This window comes from Austrofundulus limnaeus, unplaced genomic scaffold (assembly GCF_001266775.1).
Source record: "Austrofundulus limnaeus strain Quisiro unplaced genomic scaffold, Austrofundulus_limnaeus-1.0 Scaffold17, whole genome shotgun sequence".
NCBI lineage: Eukaryota > Metazoa > Chordata > Actinopteri > Cyprinodontiformes > Rivulidae > Austrofundulus > Austrofundulus limnaeus.
The window spans coordinates 638,770-658,280 of record NW_013952419.1 but is presented as its reverse complement, the minus strand read 5'-3'; the positions used below and the strand labels follow the sequence as shown (position 1 = coordinate 658,280).

General features: G+C 39.2%; 1 protein-coding gene across 9 annotated transcripts in view; it reads right to left on the bottom strand.

Annotated features, from left to right (window-relative positions):
- The window catches only part of nrxn2a (neurexin 2a), a 207,942-nt gene that overhangs the window by 27,399 nt on the left and 161,032 nt on the right, over positions 1-19,511 (bottom strand). The gene's annotated exons all lie outside the window — the stretch shown is intronic.

The window sequence follows — 19,511 nt, the reverse complement described above, 5'->3', positions numbered from 1 at the left end:
TGCTGAAAGTAACTACTGGCTGTACGTCTGCAGCTGATTCACTTTTAGAGTCAACCTGACTCAAAATGGCAGCCACAGCCAACTCACTCAGAGAAAAAAAAAWGTCAATAACTCAGTTAGTTGTACAAATATTAAACAAAAATTTGGTGTGTTAGTAGCTGAGAGTGATTCCCAACATAACATTTAAAAATGTACAAATTGCTCAAGATTTTGGTTTGGAATTAGAGTGGAATTTTTCCACCAASAAATCTGCTCGTTTGTTAGCAAAATATCTTGTGAACCACTGCCCTGATTTGAACAAAACTCTCAGGAAGTAATAACTGGATGTACATCTTCAACTGATTACCTTTTGGAGTCAGTATGATTCAAGACGGCTGCCACAGACAACTGATTTACAAAAAACACAATAAAGTAAATTACTCATATTTACTAGCCTGGTTAAAACCAGACCCTTGTCCTTCGCTTTGCTTCATACGAGGGTCTGGACTCTCGAATATAGAGAAGTGGTTCTTGCTGGAGGCGTGGCCTCTGCTGAAGTTTAAAATGATTGGATCTGTTGGCCGCGACGTACGCCTGCAAGCTCCACTGTGAAGGAGTCTAAGCTAAGAAGTTAACCGGTAATTGCGTGTGCTGTAAACAACCCTGCTGAGAGGAGAGAAGTACAGAGCTGAACGAGACGACTGTAAATGAGAGCTGCTGCTTTGTRAGACAAATTTAATTTAATTTGGAAGCCTTATCAACTCAGACTGGCTTCATTCACTTCCTCCACTGCTGTATGCTAAACTAGCAGACACTGCAGAAAATCAACTTCGTTCAAAACTCCTCCTTCTGTTCTCTGATTGGCCCAGATGAAAATTCTCCTGAAGAAATCCTTCTCTATAGGAGAAATCCCAGACAGAGCAGTGAAGGAAAACTAGGATTGAGTACTTGTAGGAAAGTACCTGAGAGTTTTTCACAACACATACTCCAACTTGGTGCTTATTTGATAAAACATTTTGCTTTAACCTTTGGGATAAACCCTGTGTCTGTTAGCAAAATATCCCATGAACGTCTGGACTGATTTTAATGAAACTCTTAGGAAGTTATCCTTGGATGAACGTCTACAAYGGATCAACTTTTGGAGTCAACCTGAATCAAGATGACCGACACAGCTAACACAAACAGCTAACGCTCAGTCAGTTTAGGAGATACTAAGTTAACACTTCAAATGGCTTTAGCTGTAAGTCATTCTGCTCTCAGCATTAGTAAATCACTCAAAATCTGTTTACAACTCAAGATGGCGAGAAACATTTAGCTTTTATCTAAAAAAAGTGWTTTTTTTTTTTTTTGCTTTTCTTTGAAGATTTTGAAATGAATCGATTTAAAGCTTATTGAAATTCCTCCACCTGCTTCTCTGGAGTCTGGCAGGTGCACAGCATCCACCTGAACTTTTTATCCTTTTTTTCTTTCTTTTTTTTTTAAATCACATACGTCCTTCTTCTCCACTCAGAACGATCCCAGTCTCCTTCAGATAAACGAGGTGTACTCATGTTTAATTTGTCGTGTACAGATCTGGCATGAATCGAAAAACATCCTGCACGGTTACAATCAGAATCTCAGTGTTTGGATTGCTCAGGTTGTTCACTGAATTCACAGCAAACCTGGCAAAACTCTTCAATTTGAGTGGGAGGATCGTGAATGGGWCTGTAATCCCCCCCATGCTTTTTTAAAGTAGAATTTAAATTTAAATGATGTCAAAGTCCGGACTTTAAAAAGAAGGAAAACAGATCACTGCACAACAGATGTCTGGCAGAAACGTCCAGTTTGTGTTGGTTTCAGATTGTTGTCACAGCTGAAAGCAGGTATTTTCCAACACTTTGATCTGCAAATATACACAGAACGTTGAAACGATTCTTCTTGCCCCGGTGCAATAAAAGCTTCATATTAGGAAAAATCCGGCCTTTAACATTAAACGCCTCATCAAAGGGTTGAAAAACACCTCGGACCAACTTTCAGTTTAATTGAAAGGGCGAGTTCTCTCAGGCTGATTGTTTCCGAGTCAATTAGTTTTGACTGAGTTAATCTTAATTAACGACTTGGATTTGCAGTCAAATGTGAAGCGGTGGCTTCAGTCACATCAAAGAGTGGAAAGACAAAAGGGTTTTATTAGTTTCCTCCTTTCAGTAAATCTTATCTTCATCTAACCTCTTAGTCCGTCCTTTCCTTTTTCAATTAAACGACTTTCCATCAGGGACGTTCTGGCTGCAGACATTCAACAGATTTTATTTGTGTGCGTCTTGAAAACAAAGCGGGGCACCACTTCGCTTTACCAGCCTTCCATTATGACTTCTGCTGACGTGAAGATTCACCTTCATCACTGAGATTCTGAATTCGATCACATATTTCTGTTTATTTGTCAACCTGGACACAAAAACTGCATTTGCGAGTCAGGATGGAGAAAGCGTAGACGATGTCTGCTGAAAGGTGTGGCGCTCTATCCATGATAGATATGTGGTCAAACAGTGGATATCAGAGTGTTTGTCTCCAAGCAGGAAAAAAACTTGTGTTGTGATGTATGTGTGTGTACTGTGTGTCTCAGACCCCGAAAGAGCATCGACTGTTCTTTGTTTATTTTATTCGTCATAAACTCGGAAGAGGAAACTTGGTTTAAAGGAGGAAGAAGCAGCGTTGATTCAAGTTCAGTTCAGTAATTTTGTTAGAACAGCAACATAAAGACCTTAGAGGAGGAGGAGCTGCTTTCAGGGACACTTTGGAAACTAAACAGAAACAATGAGCTGAATTAACAGGTTCTGAGAGACGAACATTTATCAGCATCTTGTTGTAAACCAGATGTATGAGAGGCCCTTTAGGCCATAATTCAAACTTGCTCTCACATGCACAATCAAACTCTCTCACATGCACAATCAAACTCTCTCACATTTACTATCAAACTCTCTGAATGCAAATAAAAACTCCTTTATATCTAAACATTTATCAATATTCCAGTCATTCAAATCATGCATATCTTATAATACATACTTGTTCATTTGTTCTATAGGTTTTAGAAGGATTTCACAAAAGAACAAATATTTTTTATATTGAAAATATGTTGGTACTAGTGGTGTACTATTACAAAATGCCCTGATGCTCCTGACCAACACCAGCATCCATCAATACTGGGAGGGGTTATGTCTTAGATCAGCGAATAGTAAAAAACATTAATATTGGATGTGGTCTAAAAAAATGCCTATTTGAGTTTGTACCTTGGTACAGTAATAGCCATAAATAAATAAATAAATAAATAAATAAATAAATAAATAAATAAATGGAGAGAGAAACATTTAACAGCCATAAAATAAGGAAGAAAAATGCTGCGCTACAGGTGAAACATGGGCATTGCATCACATACTGTATTGTATTTTTTTAAAATATGGAACTGAGTTTATGTTAATGTTACAAAATCAGTGTATTATATTGTTCTTAATAAAATAGCTTGAAAACTCACAAAAGCATTCTGCCTGTAAGAGTTCAGAATYTTTTGATTCTTGAAAAAGGAACACATTAAATTTATTTATGCATTAGTTGTGAGCATAAAAGTGTCAAAAGGTTTTTTCATTGTTAAAATAATTATAAAAATGTGTTTGGTCTGCGTGCACTGAAACCTTTCTCTAATATCTTTCTTCTGGAACAACTCTTTGCTGGATGCACAGAAAGGCTCCGACTAAATTGATTTTCATTCTGCAGAAATTCTTCAGTTGGGTTCCAGCAGCGGTGCTGTTCGGCTGCAGCAGACTGAAGAATCAAATCAATACGTAAAAACTGCTCTTTAGTCTGAAACGCTCTCGCTGCTCTTCAGCTGCACTAGCTTGTTAATCTGAAGTGTAGAGAAACATAAAATCATCTTACACCACATCTCTACACACTTGTTATTTTAAATTTCTCACTGTGATCAAAGATCAAATAAACAACGGCCTAATGATCCATTCATCTAGGTTTAACACTAACCTCACTCTTTTGTAAAAACTAAAGAAAAAAAAAATTATAGTAGTAGTTATTTTTAAATAATAGTAATTAATTCTGAAAATCCTTTCAAGACCCCACATTGATGTTTTTTGGACCCACAGTGGAGTCCCTGCCCCAGTTTTGGGAACAGCAAATTTTTACTTAATTATGTAAAATTTACTGATTTTTAGCTATTAATGTGTTGGAGCTGTGGCGGCCATCTTGACTAAATTTCATTAAAATCTGTTTGGTGGTTAATGAYATATTTTGCTAACAGACAGCACAGACTCCAACAGTTGACATTAATATTTGAGACAAAGACGTTACACAGAGAGTAGCATTCAGTTTGTGTTGTGAAGGACTCTCAGCTACTACCACAGCAAATTTTAGCTCAATGTCTGTGAAACTGACCAACCTATATCCATTATTGGTTGGATAAGATTGATTAGTTGTGGCAGCCATCTTGAGATGTACTGACTCCAAATTTGAAACTTTTGTAGMCAAACATCCAATGATTATCCTCTGGAAGTTTCATTACAATCTGCTTAGTGGTTCATGAGATATTTTGCTAACAGATAGACAGCACTGACTTCAACAAATTAAAGCTAATGCTTAATACCAAGATTTTACAAAGTGTCTTACTCTGAGTATGTGTTGTGAAAGCTCTCAGCTACTACCACAGGGAATATTAGCTCAATATCTGTAAAATTAGCTGACTTATATCCATTAATATGTTGGATAAGACTGATTAGCTGTGGCGGCCAACTTGACCCGTACTGACTTGAAAATATAAACAGCTGTAGTCAAACATTGATTGATTGCACTCTGAAAGTTTCATAACATCTCATTTCATGGTTCATGAGATATTTTGCTAACAGACAGCACAGCACCGACTCCAACAAGTTACCGCTAATGTTTGAGACCAAGGTATTATGCAGAGTGTAGCACTCTGAGTATGTGTTGTGAAGGACTCTCAGCTACTACCGCAGGGAATATTAGCTCAAGATCTGTAAAACTGACAGAGTTGTGTCTGTTTTTGTGTTTGCTGTGGCAGCCATCTTGAATCAAGTTGACTCTGAGGGGTTAATCATTGTCGATTTACATCGAGGATGTTGAAGAACATGTACGCCTGACTATGAAACGGACTAACGCGATGCAGAGAAGGAGAATTAGACGGGCGAAGGAGGTTAACACACATCCCTGAAAGGTGAAATATGGGATATCATCACACCTGGAGGAAAACATGAGGGCGTCTATCTATAGACGGCCGCTCCTCCTGCATTAATAATGACATTAAAGCTTTTCATTACACCTTTCTGCCTCGCTGCTCAGCTCCCGCCCAACTCTTCCTCTCCTCTCAGAGGCAGGCAGGCCGGCATCAAATGAAGCTGCTGGTAAATCAGGCTTGTTAAGATTATCGCTGCAGTCTGAAGCAGCTCCGCTCTCTGGTTTTGCCGAGTGTCACTCGGGGAGTTCTCCTCTCACGGCCATACGGGGCGGAGGGGCAACTGCGCTGGAATAATAAGACCCCCTCGGAGATTCTCAATAAGCGGAGCACCGTGTCGCATCAAGATTGCTCTGCAACCTTGAAACTAAACAACTCAAACTGTAAACAGCTTTAACACCGAGGCCACAGTATTGAAAAACACTAATAAGAACAGGCTTGCTCACAATAAAGCATCTTTCTCTTATTATATTAAACACCAATAAGATCGAGTTACATTATTTTATTCTTGAAATTAATTATTCTGGCATAAATGAAGCTATTTTGGATTTCGTCCGTCGAGCGTTAATGAATCTTTTTACGCGACAAATGTTGACGGTATGGAACGCTTATTCGTGCCAAGACGCATGCCGCCCACTCAAACACCCTGTTCTTTTCAGTTTGATTCTCTCGGCCAGCCTGGAAAAAAAAAAGTAAAAATAAATAAATAAATAAAAATAACAAAACGCTCATGAGACTTGCAAAATACGCCGAGATGCCGGTGCTGATTAGCGTCACGTGCGACACTTTAGATATGAAAAGCCACCCGTGTGCTCACAGCTATAGAGAATTTCAAAAAGCCTGAGCAACTTTCACCCCTCACAATACTTCTAATCATGACTTTTAATGGTGGTGGTGGATTGAATCATTACAGTGGCAGCTGGGTCAGCCATGGCATTATGAACACAAAGTGTGTCTCTCAGTCCATTAGAAGGAGTTTAGGTTAATCACCACCAGCGGTTCTAGCCAGGTCTTAATTGCTAATGAATAAACTCCAGCGTCGAACACTGCTCAGAGCTGCTTCAGTGTTGTTGATCTTTGAGTAGTTTGTGAAAAAAAAAAAACACTTCAAACCTTTAATTTACTGAAGCTATTCTGTAGACATTAAGAAATATTAAAGAAAGGGTCTCTACAGGTGCTGGTCATAAAATTAGAATATCATGAAAAAGTAGATTTATTTCAGTAATTCCATTTAAAAAGTGAAACTTGTATATTATATTCATACATTACATACAAACTCATATATTTCAAATGTTTATTTCGTTTAATTTTGATGATTACAAATGACAACAAATGAAAATCTCAAATTCAGCATATCAGAAAATTAGAATCTTGTGAAAAGGTTCAAAATGGATGGCACCTGGTACCACACTCTAATCAGCTAATTAACTCAAACCACCTGCAAAGGCCCTTAAATGGTCTTTCAGTCTAGTTCTATAGGCTACACAATCATGGGGAAGACTGCTGACTTGACAGTTGTCCAAAAGACGACCATCGACACCTTGCACAAGGAGGGCAAGACACAAAAGGTCATCGCTAAAGAGGCTGGCTGTTCACAGAGCTCTGTGTCCAAGCACATTAATAGAGAGGCGAAGGGAAGGAAAAGATGTGGTCGAAAAAAGTGTACAAGCAAGAGAGATAACCGCACCCTGGAGAGGATTGTGAAACAAAACCCATTCAAAAATGTGGGGGAGATTCACAAAGAGTGGACTGCAGCTGGAGTGAGTGCTTCAAGAACCACCACACACAGACGTATGAAAGACATGGGTTTCTGCTGTCGCATTCCTTGTGTCAAGCCACTCTTGAACCACAGACAGCGTCAGAAGCGTCTTGCCTGGGCTACAGAGAAACAGGACTGGACTGCTGGTGAGTGGTCCAAAGTCATGTTCTCTGATGAAAGTAAATTTTGCATTTCCTTTGGAAATCAAGGTCCCAGAGTCTGGAGGAAAAGAAGAGAGGCACTTCATCCACATTGCTTGAAGTCCAGTGTAAAGTTTCCACAGTCAGTGATGGTTTGGGGTGCCATGTCATCTGCTGGTGTTGGTCCATTGTGTTTTCTGAGGTCCAGGGTCAACGCAGCCACATACCAGGAAGTTTTAGAGCACTTCATGCTTCCTGCTGCTGACCAACTTTTTAGAGATGCAGATTTCATTTTCCAACAGGACTTGGCACCTGCACACAGTGCCAAAGCTACCAGTACCTGGTTGAAGGACCATGGTATCCCTGTTCTTAATTGGCCAGCAAACTCTCCTGACCTTAACCCCATAGAAAATCTATGGGGTATTGTGAAGAAGAAGATGCAATACACCAGACCCAACAATTCAGAAGAGCTAAAAGCCACTATTAGAGCAACCTGGGCTATCATAACACCTGAGCAGTACCACAGACTGATGGACTCCATGCCACGCCGCATTGCTGCAGTAATACAGGCCAAAGGAGCCCCAACTAAATACTGAGTGCTGTACATGCTCATACTTTTCATGTTCATACTTTTCAGTTGGCCAACATTTCTATAACTCCTTTGTTTTTATTGGTCTTCAGTAATATTCTAATTTTCTGATATGCTGAATTTGAGATTTTCATTTGTTGTCATTTGTAATCATCAAAATTAAACGAAATAAACATTTGAAATATATGAGTTTGTATGTAATGTATGAATATAATGTACAAGTTTCACTTTTTAAATGGAATTACTGAAATAAATCTACTTTTTCATGATATTCTAATTTTATGACCAGCACCTGTATTTTGTTTCTTTTAAAGTGATGGGTTTTGCAGAAAGATTCTACACAATAAATATCTAACCTGTTGGAGTCGACAGTTTGATGTCTGACCGGATAGATGAGTTAATGGCTAGTCAGAGCTGAAACATCTTAAACTACAACATCAAACAAAATGTATATTTGGTTCCATGTCTTATAAATATTGACACCGCATTTGGCATCACTTGTCTATTCTGGCAGAAATATCTGTTTAGTGTTAGATTGCACATTGTTTTTTTTTTTTTACATGTTCAGCAGTTTAGCATTATGCTATGTTCACACCGAATGTGTTTTGAGCAGCAAAAATGCTCCCAACGCCTCAAATTGGACACGCTACGTTCAGACCGGGACAGAGACTAGACGCGTGTCTGAAGAGGGAGGAGCGTCTTGGTTTTTTCTGGTCTCGGCGGAGGAAGTAAAAGATAAAATAAAGAAAATGGTTTTGCTTAATTTACTAAAGCGCAAGCAAACGTTGCGCACACAAGAAAATTAATTCACCAGATGATTTAGAGGCAGTTTMTTAGATTAGTTTCACCACTCCAGGAACTGCGAGCTAACAAACTATTTCTTTTGTCCCGAGCCCACTTTAACACTGTGGTCAGTTTAATGAGCTGCTGACCCACATCGGTGATGATATCTCCAGCCAGAACACCAACAGACGGTCGATTTCAGCTAAAYAGCTCTTGTCCGTCTGTTTGTGGGCAACATTCAGGAAACTGTCATGTGGAAAAATTACTCTCTGGTTGTTGACACGTCGAGAGGTGAAAGATCAGATTTTTGAACTTGGGCGTTGGCTGCTTTCGCCGCACCGCATGCACAGAAAATGCTCTGCCGCACCTTCCGCTTCCTTGTGCGCCACGCTAAATGGACCTGATACGCCGCAAGACCCCTAGAAGCACATCCACCACAGACTTTGCATGTCAACTGGCTGCTTCTGCAGCTCCAAACACGCTCGGTGTGAATGTACCATTAAAGAAGCTAAGATTTAAGTAACTGTTTCTTCAAATTGAAGTCATCCATAGAGCTATCTATAACAGGTGAGATATTAATTCTTCATACCCTTGCTAATGACCCACACTCCAAAAGCTCTAACATATTGCTTTAAGAAGAATTTATTTTATCCCTGAGTTACAGAATCTAAGGRATATTTCATTTCTAGTCTAATAGATGCAGTTTAGTGAAATGATGAAGATAAATAGCTCGTCACAGACAACATATGGTTCTCCAGATAAAATGTGGCGTTTCAAGCTAAAAAAAAGTTACATCACTTAGTGCAGCGTGCTCATACTTTAGGATTCAAAATCAATCAAATCAATTAAATTTACCCGAGCAAACGTTGGCCTGGAAATCTTCTGAATTGTAAATAAGCACACATGCAGCTGCCGCGCGCAGACTTCAGCTGTATTGTGGCCGAGCTGCAGTTTCTGCTCCTCTCAGCGAGACACATTCTGACTGCCAGCTCGCAGCGCCTCAAACAACCATTTATCCTCTATTACAGCATTAAGGCTGTCTCACGCGGAGATTTCAGGTGACTTGAGGTTGTGATGAAATCGTGTCGACTCAAGTGCAGCTCTGAATCACTGCAAATAATACTTAAAAAAACTCTCTCTCTCTTCTGTCACAAAAGTCACCAAAATGTTACCCATCACTGCAGTACAACAGCCCTGTCTAAAACATTGACATTTTATGTTTTCGCTAAACAGCAGCTACATATAATCGAGCAAAACTACGAGCATTTTAAGGTTTGCAGTTAAATGGAAGCATAAATAAATCAAAATTTATCCAGGAAGACTATGATCTGCTCTGCTGAGTGGATTTTATTTAATTTTATTTTTTTGATGTATTTATTTATTTTGCTTTAGCTACTTTTTGGGCTGTAAAACTACTTGGTTAGGTTTAGGAAAGGTCACAGTTTGGTGRCTAATCGAGCCTTTCAAAAGCCCTGAATGTTCCTCACACTATGTGATGAGGTGGGAGAGAGGCTTTTGGCTTAGAAACACTCAAATGAATCATGTAGGGATATAAAAAAAGAAATAAAAATACTTTACTCTGGCAACTATGCTGCCTTTAGAAAATATAATTRAATCTTTGCAGTTTTTTTAGACATTATCACTCATATTTTGTGGGTTTTTCCTACAAGTCTTAAACGAGAAAAGTACTTGTTAGGGACAACAAAAATAACAGTATTATTCAGTGTCTTTAATTAAATCCAGCTATGTTTTTAAGATATTTACCATTTGATTAAAAATTGGTGGCCCTGATTTACAAAAACATCAACAAAACTAAAAAGATACTTTAGAAAATACCAGTTTTCACATCATATTTACACAAATTAATTTTCCTAACGTGTTGTTCTTTATGCTTTTTAAAACTGCACCGAAATGCACTAAAATGTTATATTTTTGTTTAAAAGTTTTATTTTATTTGTTACTTTTATGATGGATGAACCTCAAAGATGTAAACCTAGTTTAAGGCTGGACTAACTATGTTGAACTGAAAGTTTATTTTCTTCAATTTTAGCTTTTATGTGGTCAATTTTAGTTTATAAATATCTGTATTATATCTATTCAAGTAATGTATAAGGATTTTAATCTTAAAATCATCTGGTTTGACATGAATCTTTTAATTTTTCCTCATTATTTTGCATAATTCTGAGCACAAGACATGAAACCTACATACACTCACTAACCTGTTCTTTGTCTTCTTAAGAAGCTGCAGTTAATAGAAAAAAAGAAAATATGAGATTTTACTTTATATTAGATATTAGAAATAATTTAAGCTTATTGTCCAATAAATGATTTGGTCAGTAAAATATTTTGCACATTAAGGAACTGATAAATGTTTTGAGTAAAAAATGAAAACAAGAGAAAAGTTTGTGATCTTTTTGTCTTGAGTCCTGATTGGTGCAACAACGTTCATCTTGTCTGGATTTCAGGACACAATTTTTATTCCTGAGCAGGTAAAGCAACAGTCAGCTTATGAAAATGCCACTTCTTATTTAAAGGCAAACTGACTAAAGCAGATAATCTGACTTCAGATTAGAGTCACCGTCGGAGGACCTGTGGATTGGATTTCATCAAGCCGAGCTCTGGAAGGAAAGAGCAGCTGCTGTTTTTGTTTTAAACCCTCCTGAGCGTCTTTTGTGTTCGCTGGCTTAACAAAAGCTCCAACTCTCCTCAGAGACAAAGCATCGTGTGAATATTATGATCTGTCAGGCTTTAAGGTTCCCATAAAAAGAGGTTGTTTTACACGTTATCCGACCCGCCTTCCTCGCCAACTAAACCAATCATCTCCAGCACATTTTCATAAYCGTCCAGGCTGCAGGAACGCTGAGGCATGAGAGATATCGCTGCAGTTAAAAGCTGCTGCTACAATGAGGCAGGAGTGAAAAGCTGCAGAAAATTATTGTGCAAATAAATAAAAAATATCATGCATGTTGTTTGTGCTGGCAGTGAGGAATGTTTTCTTCATTAAACAAAGGTTTGACTGTTAGAATGTGGAAAAAACCCTCTTCAAATCCAATAAAAACTGCATTAAACAGATATTTTACACAACAGATTAGTTTTCTAATCCACACTGATTCAATCATAACCTCCTTATAAGATTTTCTGCAAATGCCAACAAAATATATATAATATGCATAGTTTCCATGGTAACATGTTGCACAGTCTCTTGGCTCAGAGGTTTACTGGATAAAAAAACAAAAAAAGTCACTGAATAAACACAGTGTAGTAAAACATACTGACTAGACTAAACTAAATGACTATGAGGTGCTGATTTAATACAGAACTTGCTTTTTAAACTGATGACAAAAAAAGAAAACAGCACTTAAAATAATAATACATCAATAATAATATATTGTGGTTGTTTCAGTCAATTTTTCAATCTGGGATATTATGAAAAATAAATAAATAAAATTGAAAGAAGAGATTATTTTTTTGCTGAAAGTCTAAAAATGAACTATTATCAGCACATAACTATGGTGATGTATCCTGGTTTAAACTGTGCCCACTGTCTGATCAATAAGGTGGATAAAGTCATTAATCACACTTTGTTCTTCCAGTGGCTGCTGTAAAACACTGATGGGACAGTCAAGAACTAGAAAATACTGTAAAAGTGGCATTACAGTGTTGGACTGAATTTCTGAAAAGACTCACTGATTTAATCTTCAAGTCAAATATTAAAGCTAACGTCTGTCCTTGACTTGTTAAACCTTTAAATTTTTCCCTAATGGAGTTTACAGATGTTTTTTAAGAACGATCAAATACATGTGTAGGATTAACTCAAATCTCTGCTTTTACTGAGGTTCAAGGCTCAAAACTCAATGAGTTTTCATCACTTTTATTCTTATTTGGTTGGTTTGGAGTTGTGTGAATTTGAAAACAACAAGATCCAAAATGAAGAATCTCAGCTAAGATTAAAGTGATTCAAAGTGAAAATTACTGTTATGAAATTGACACACATTAAGCAATGTCGATTTGAAATGTGGGGAAAATCTGATTCCCAAGGTTTAGGTTTAAAGAAAACCTGTCGCCCTGATTTATAATTTTTAAGTGTTACATGTCAGCAGAAAAAYGTGCTGCTCGATAAAATCTAAAACTTTTTTCCTGCAGCAGCTTCCAACTGATAGAATTTAGGTGGAAAAGCTCGGTTTGCTTCTGATAAATGATTAAAAATGGTTCCCCTAAAACAGATTGTGTGTTTCACCAGCTTTATAAAAGGTTACACCAGGTGGTTCTCGGCTATATTTTTAGAAAAMTAGTTGGTGAAAAAAAGAAAAAAAACCTAGAGTTTGTGCTTGCTGAGATTGCTGTAAGCCCAGGTGTCGCAGAATAAAGGTTTACAAACCAAAACCGCATTCTATTCAAGCAAAGACCAGGGTAAAAACACCTAAGTGACAAGAACAACCTAACAAGATGGCCGCTATGTTCACACTCAGGTTTTAAAGCGCAAGTCTGATGTTTTGCTCAGGTTCAAAAAWTTTTTTTGCATGGCTGTTTTTATCCCCTAGTTATTTAGGACTAATGGAACCTGATAAACATAAAAATCAAATGTGTTTGAGCAATTAGGGTTTAAAAATACAAATTTAATATAATTAAAATGAATCAGAATCAGAAGAATTTATTGTCATTCACACGCAACATCAAGATGCAGTGCAGAATGAAATTACAGTTTAGAACATCCGTCCGGAGAAAAACACACACATGACAGACACGGGGGAACAAATGTCCAGGGCCCTGCGCAACGTAGTGCGCTGCCTTGCAGTTTAGAATACACACACAAAGCAAGGATGAGTTAAAAAAGAGCTTTGATCCTGTGTTTTAAACAAACAAACAAAAAAAAAAAACACACAAGCATGCGCACAAAAAATACTCTGCAAAAGGAGCAGCTAAGGAGGGGGGAGAGAAGGGGTGGGGGAACAAACATATGGAAGGTGGTGCAGAGGAGCTGGTGACATCCAGGGCAGAGTGCCTGGACCAAATCAGAGACCTTCAGAGTCCAAACCAGCTGTCATCAGTCAAGCGCAGTTCACCAGAGTTCATTTCCCTCTGTTTCCACCCAGCACGGCCTCCAGACCGGGTCCAGACACAGATGGGGGGTGGGGAGAGGGAGGGAGGYTTGGATCAAGGCTTCCTCCAAACATYTCATCCAGGGAGGTTTATCAGCTGRGACCAAGGTCACATCTGTGGGAATCCAATGATAGGAATAAATTCTTTAGAGCAAGCAACAGACTTTTCTTCCACTGCTTTAAAGTCTTAACTGAGCCTCTGTGTTGCGAAAAMGCCAYTAATCCAGATTRGTTACCATCTCGCCTCTCCCGTYTGAACTTCACCCAGATGTTGCCCTTACGTCTCARGGGCACGCTGCTGGGCTGCGGTCCTAGCAAAGTCCAGGGACCACAGCCGGCCCGTGCCCCCATCATTTGAGTCTGTGTGTTCGTCGTATGGGAGATCCCATCCAGGGTCACTGACAGCTTCACACAYYCCCGGACTGCRGTCAGTGTCGTTCTCAATTTCCGATAATCCAGAACTCCTCCACAGCCGATCAGCAGGAATCCGATTATCATAAATCCGAATATAAAAACATCTTTGACGTCCTCAATGGAAAGAGGTGCCAGGCAGATCAGATACCACGCCCAGATACCCGACATACGTTCGGCCCCGACAGTTCCASTGGGACAGCTGCGCTCCCCACACTCTAATCTCAGAGTGGAAAAAATGGTATCAATTGCATTCAGAGACCAGTTGACCAGATCTATAGTTCGTTGTCGAATGATAGGTAGAAGAAAGGCTTGATCTGYCAGCAAAGCAGGGAAAAGAGGGAGGTTCGGGAGAGAGAGAGCAAAAAGTGTCCGACTCCTCTGAAGGCCAAACAGAAAAAAAAGAGTTGCTCCCTCTAGATCACTGGCCTTGGCAGGGCAGCTGTCGAACAGAACAACATAGCAAGGTGCAACATTACTCATCCCAGTGGCTGTAGAGGTAAAGAGAGACTGAGGCACTACGTTACTAATGCTAGTAGATGTTGAGGTAGAGAGAGCCCYAAGCACTARGTTACTAATGCCAGTGGTTGCTGGGGTAAAGAGAGAGACCAAGGCACTACWTTACTAATGCCAGTGGTTGCTGGGGTAAAGAGAGACRAAGGCACTACTTTACTAATGSCAGTGGTTGRTGKGATAAAGAGAAACCGAGGTGCAAAGTTACTAATAAGAGTGGATGTCAAAGTAAAGAGAGACAGAGGCACTACATTACTAATGACAGTGGATGTTGACGTAGAGTGAGCGAAGCAATACGTTACTAATGCTTATGGTTGCTGAGATAAAGAGAAACCGAGGCACAACTTTTCTAATAAAAGTGAATGTCAAGGTAGAGACCAAGGCATAACATTACTAATGGCAGTGGATGTTGAGGTAGAGAGAGTGAGGCATTAATTTACTAATGTAATTGGGGCGGTTGTGGCAGAGTGGTTAGGGGAGTCATCCTGGAACCGGAAGGTTGCTGGTTCTATCCCCCATCCAGCTATCTCAGTTGTTGTGTCCTTGGGCAAGACACTTCACCCCTAATGCAAGACACTTCACCCCTAATGCCTCTGATGTGTGTCCCATCAGTGTATGAATGTGATTGGCACTGATTAGTCTCCATAGCTGATTGTACATGTTAGCTTTGTAGAGATATAATAGAGTGCTGTGTGAATGGGTAAATGAGGGCACAGATTATAGTGTGAAGCTCTTTGAGTGTCCTGGATGGATAGAAAAGCGCCATATAAGTACAGTCCATTTACCATTTACTGCCAGTGGATGTTGGGGTAGAGTGAGTGATTCATGCACCAAGTTACTAATGCCAGTGGATGTTGGGGTTGTGGTATCTGAGTGATATGTTGACAATGCTACAATGTACTTACTTAATCCTGTTCCTACAATCTCTGCTCCCAGTTCGATGCAGGGTGGGCAGTTCCACTGGGAGGGCTGCTTCCACTCCCTAGATAATGGTARATTTTATAAATATAAATTTAGGAGAGGAAAAGCTTTAGTAAGTTAAGTTGTGGTAATTGTCTGAATGAATAAACCAGACTTTACATAAAACTAAAATGTGGTTTAATTAAAAACTGTAAAAAGTCATCTCTGATTTTGTCTAACTTTATGACTTAAAATGGATGAACAGTGAAGTTTGATTTAATCAAAAGAGTCTGACTGTTGTTGAAGTTTAGGAAGTGTGATGTGAAAGCAGAGACGTACAGCAGGTCAGCCTGTGCAGCTTTTTATAGATCACCATGGTTGCCCTGAGTGCGTCTGTTTGCTGTAATGTATGGTTGTTTATTTCTGTTCAGAACACTGCGGATGAGATTATAGGATGAAGCTTGTGTCCTAACAGGCTCCTTTTTTATCTGCAAATATACGGAAATTAAAAAAAAAAGAAATATTTGTAAAATAATATTTGGTAGACAGCAAAACGTCAAAAATACCTTTGTTAGAATTTTAGGCTCAGGGTGAGTGTTTCAAKGTCTCGTCTTTCTGCTCGTCAATAACAGTCATGCTGCAACCTTTGAGAGGGCGTGATGCTTTCACTAAAAATGGCTACCGTTTTGTAACCACATTTTCCTCTCTGGCTCACATTTACATTCTACTGTCAATGTYGAGCGGGGTAGCAGTTACCTTGATCTCTTATTTTTCACCATAACGTGCTTGTCTGCTTGTTCTCGTCCTCAGGAAACGAAAACACTGTTAAAATGTCTGTATTCCATTAGAAATAAACAGCAGTGGCCGTGATCAGCAGATACTAAATGATATAATATAACCAAAGCAGATGTTCAGAGAACCTTGCAGTTTATGCTTGATGGCGTCTGTGTTTATATGTGTGCTTGTGCAAACACGCCGACCTCAGCATTCACTCCTGAAGTAATGCAATCTGTTACCCAGGGGAAACTGAACCCTRTCCATCTGACCCTCTGATGCCTCCGACTCTTGATTTTTTTTTTATTTCTGCAAATAAAACAAACATTGGCTCACATTGGATTGCAGAGAGCCTCTATGTCGACATTTCCTTACYCTAATCATCTATTTTCTATAGGATTTAATATAAGAGTCAAATTCCTGCAAAGTACAGCCCCCTCCTACACCATTCCCAGTCCAKCTCTTCAGAGGTTTCAGTGGAGGAATTAGCTGGCTTTGTGTTTCCACAGTTAGACAGTTCTGATGCTTACATCGAGCCCCCCCACCACGGGAGACGAGAGTGCAGCAGATATTTCATGACTCTGCTCAACATGCAGGTGCTTGGGGAGCAAGATGAGYGGTCAGCTACAGTGCAAGCTTTCCTGCAACCCAGCTGAGAGTTTAGACAAGTTCTGGGGCTCTGCGGGCYTGATGCTGGCGGGCTCTCGCTCAGCGTGGTTCAACACAAGCAGCACTGAAGTATCTCCATCAGGAAAACATCCAACTTGACGCCGATTTGAGTGATCCATGCACTGATGCAGTCACAGCTTTTATTTGCTTTGTTTTTCTAAGGATTTGTTGGAAACAAGCAGGCGTGGGCACAACTAACTTAAAAGTTTGCTTTTTTTAACTCATAAAACCCCTCGCACAGTGACGAAAATGGGCACCAGTGAGCCCCATGACTTAACCCTAAACCTAACCTTAACCATTACCCCAAGTTGGTAAAACTCAAATTATGAGATGCTAAATTGTCTGCTAAATGTTTAAATTTTTAAAGTTATTGAAAAAGCTATTACGCTATTAGCTGATTAGCTGAATCTTGTCCAACACTGGGAAAAAGGGGACTTTTTGTTGATATGGTTAGGGATAATTATAAAAGTTGTATGATTCAGTAATTAAAAGGCAGTTTTCATTCGAAGAGGGGGTTTGTGAAATGGTTATGAACTCTTATCATTTTACCTGCTGTAGACAGCTCATTTAACCTTGGTTTAGAAAACTAGAGAGCAGGGCTAAGACCAAAATGAATTTGTGATGTTTTCAGTATCAAAAACCTCATAGAGGTTAAAGCAAACACCATTTTATGAACCTATGTAAATGTTTGAGACTGAAGTAGTTTTAGGTTGACTGTACTCCACTTAGCCCTCCAATCTGATCTAAATTACTTTCAATTTGTCTAAATTAAATATTTTTAAGGAGCCATCTGTGACAGGTAAGAAATTAAAGCTTCATAACCCTTTAACAGAACCTCATTTCAAAAGACCTGAATCGTCAGTTCAACTAATAGAACTAAAACAAATACGCTGAAGGACTTTGATGACCTCACTGCATTTCTTTCAATGCTCGATAAAGGAAAGAAAATATCTTCCACTAAGTATCCATTCACAGCAGCTGAGTGACGTCTAACACGTGAATAWAATTTTAAAGGGGAATCAGAAGCTGTCTAAAGGGATATTTATACTATTGTTACTGTCATTTTATTTATTTTACAGTATAAAACATAATGATTGGAAAATAATAAAAAAARACATTGTGTCTCCTTTTAAAAGAAAAACTGTAAACAGTATAATTTGCACATCGTCGTGCAGGAAACAGACAATTTCACCTTTCTAAACCACTTCAGTCCATTTACCTCCTTGTTGATCAGATAAATATAATAAACCTTTAACTAATCTTTGTAGGTCTACATAAAATCTCCCATCATAACCCGAGGTTTCTGATGAATCACCGACTGGGTAATCTCATTCTGCCGGATGCTTCCTGCTCCTCTGTGATTATTCCAGTGGCAGAGAGGAGGAAGAACCTGCTGTACTGTTGCTGGTATAATGTAACAATACATGCAGTAACCTCTGTTTTGGATGAGGAATGAGAAGCACTGCAGCAGGGGAGGTGAGCTATTAATAGCCAAATAGCCGTGGGGGGGAGGGGGGCATCCAGATGACTCTGGCTAGCCTTTAAAATGCTTATAGTGACTTGCACTCATTTCCTGGAACCATAAACTTGGTTTTGACTTTTGTGATTCAGTCAAAATGTGATTTGGAGCATCTGTATAGCATCAAAACTACTAGTGCAGGGAATTTCTTTGCCTCTGTGCCAAATTTGTCTGTGTTCAACCGAACACTGGGACCAAACCTGAAAAGAACAATGTCAGAGAAGGTGGAGTAAAGAGCTGAACCTGTACGTGGCTAAACAGGTTGGTGACAAAAAAGTGTGCAAAACTCAGGACAGGAATCCAATATGTAAATTTCACTATCAAAGCTCCTCTGTGGCAGTTTGAGCTGACCATGTGGTCCGGTCCCCCTGGATCAACTGTTCTACTGGATCTATCCAGTAACAGCTTTGGGTCATGTTCCCTGCAGATGTTCCCGCTCATCAGGCTGGAACACACACACAATCTGAACAGTTGTGTGTTTAGTGTATGCACTCAGGTCATTTCTATACATTAAAGTTCAGTCAAAGCTGGTGTTCTGTAAARAGCTCTGTGAACCTCCTCCGTTGGGAAAAAACAGATTTTAGTTCTGACTGCATTAATGAGCAGTCCACGTTGACTTTGACACGGCTCAGACTAGTCCAGGGAGGGGATCTGCAACCTGCAGCTCAGGAGCCACATTTAAGCCCTTAGCTCCTCTCGAGTGGCTCCTTCTAACTCCATTCAATGAGAGAACCACCAATGGGTCACAATAAATCTYTCAGTAAATTATCAGTGGAATCAAAGTCCAAAGCATTAACTCCATCACACAACCCTGATTATATGTGTATATACTGTAGGATGAAAGGCAGAGGTGTCAAGTAATGAAGTATTTGTACTTAAGTAGAAATTGTGTAGAAATTGTGGTTATCTATATTAATCGGAGTAATCATTTTTCAGCCAACTTTACTTCATAACTCCTATTTCATTTCAGCTTGTCATCGTAAAAAAATCAATTTAAATGGTGCCTCCTGGCTAGAGAGGATTTGACTGTGGTTGGATGAGAAGTGTAAAAATATACCATTCTGACATTATTGGGTGAATGCTTTTAGGCATTCAACCTATTGCTTTTGTTTTTCTCTACATTGTACGTTTTTCGGCATCTAACTCGTC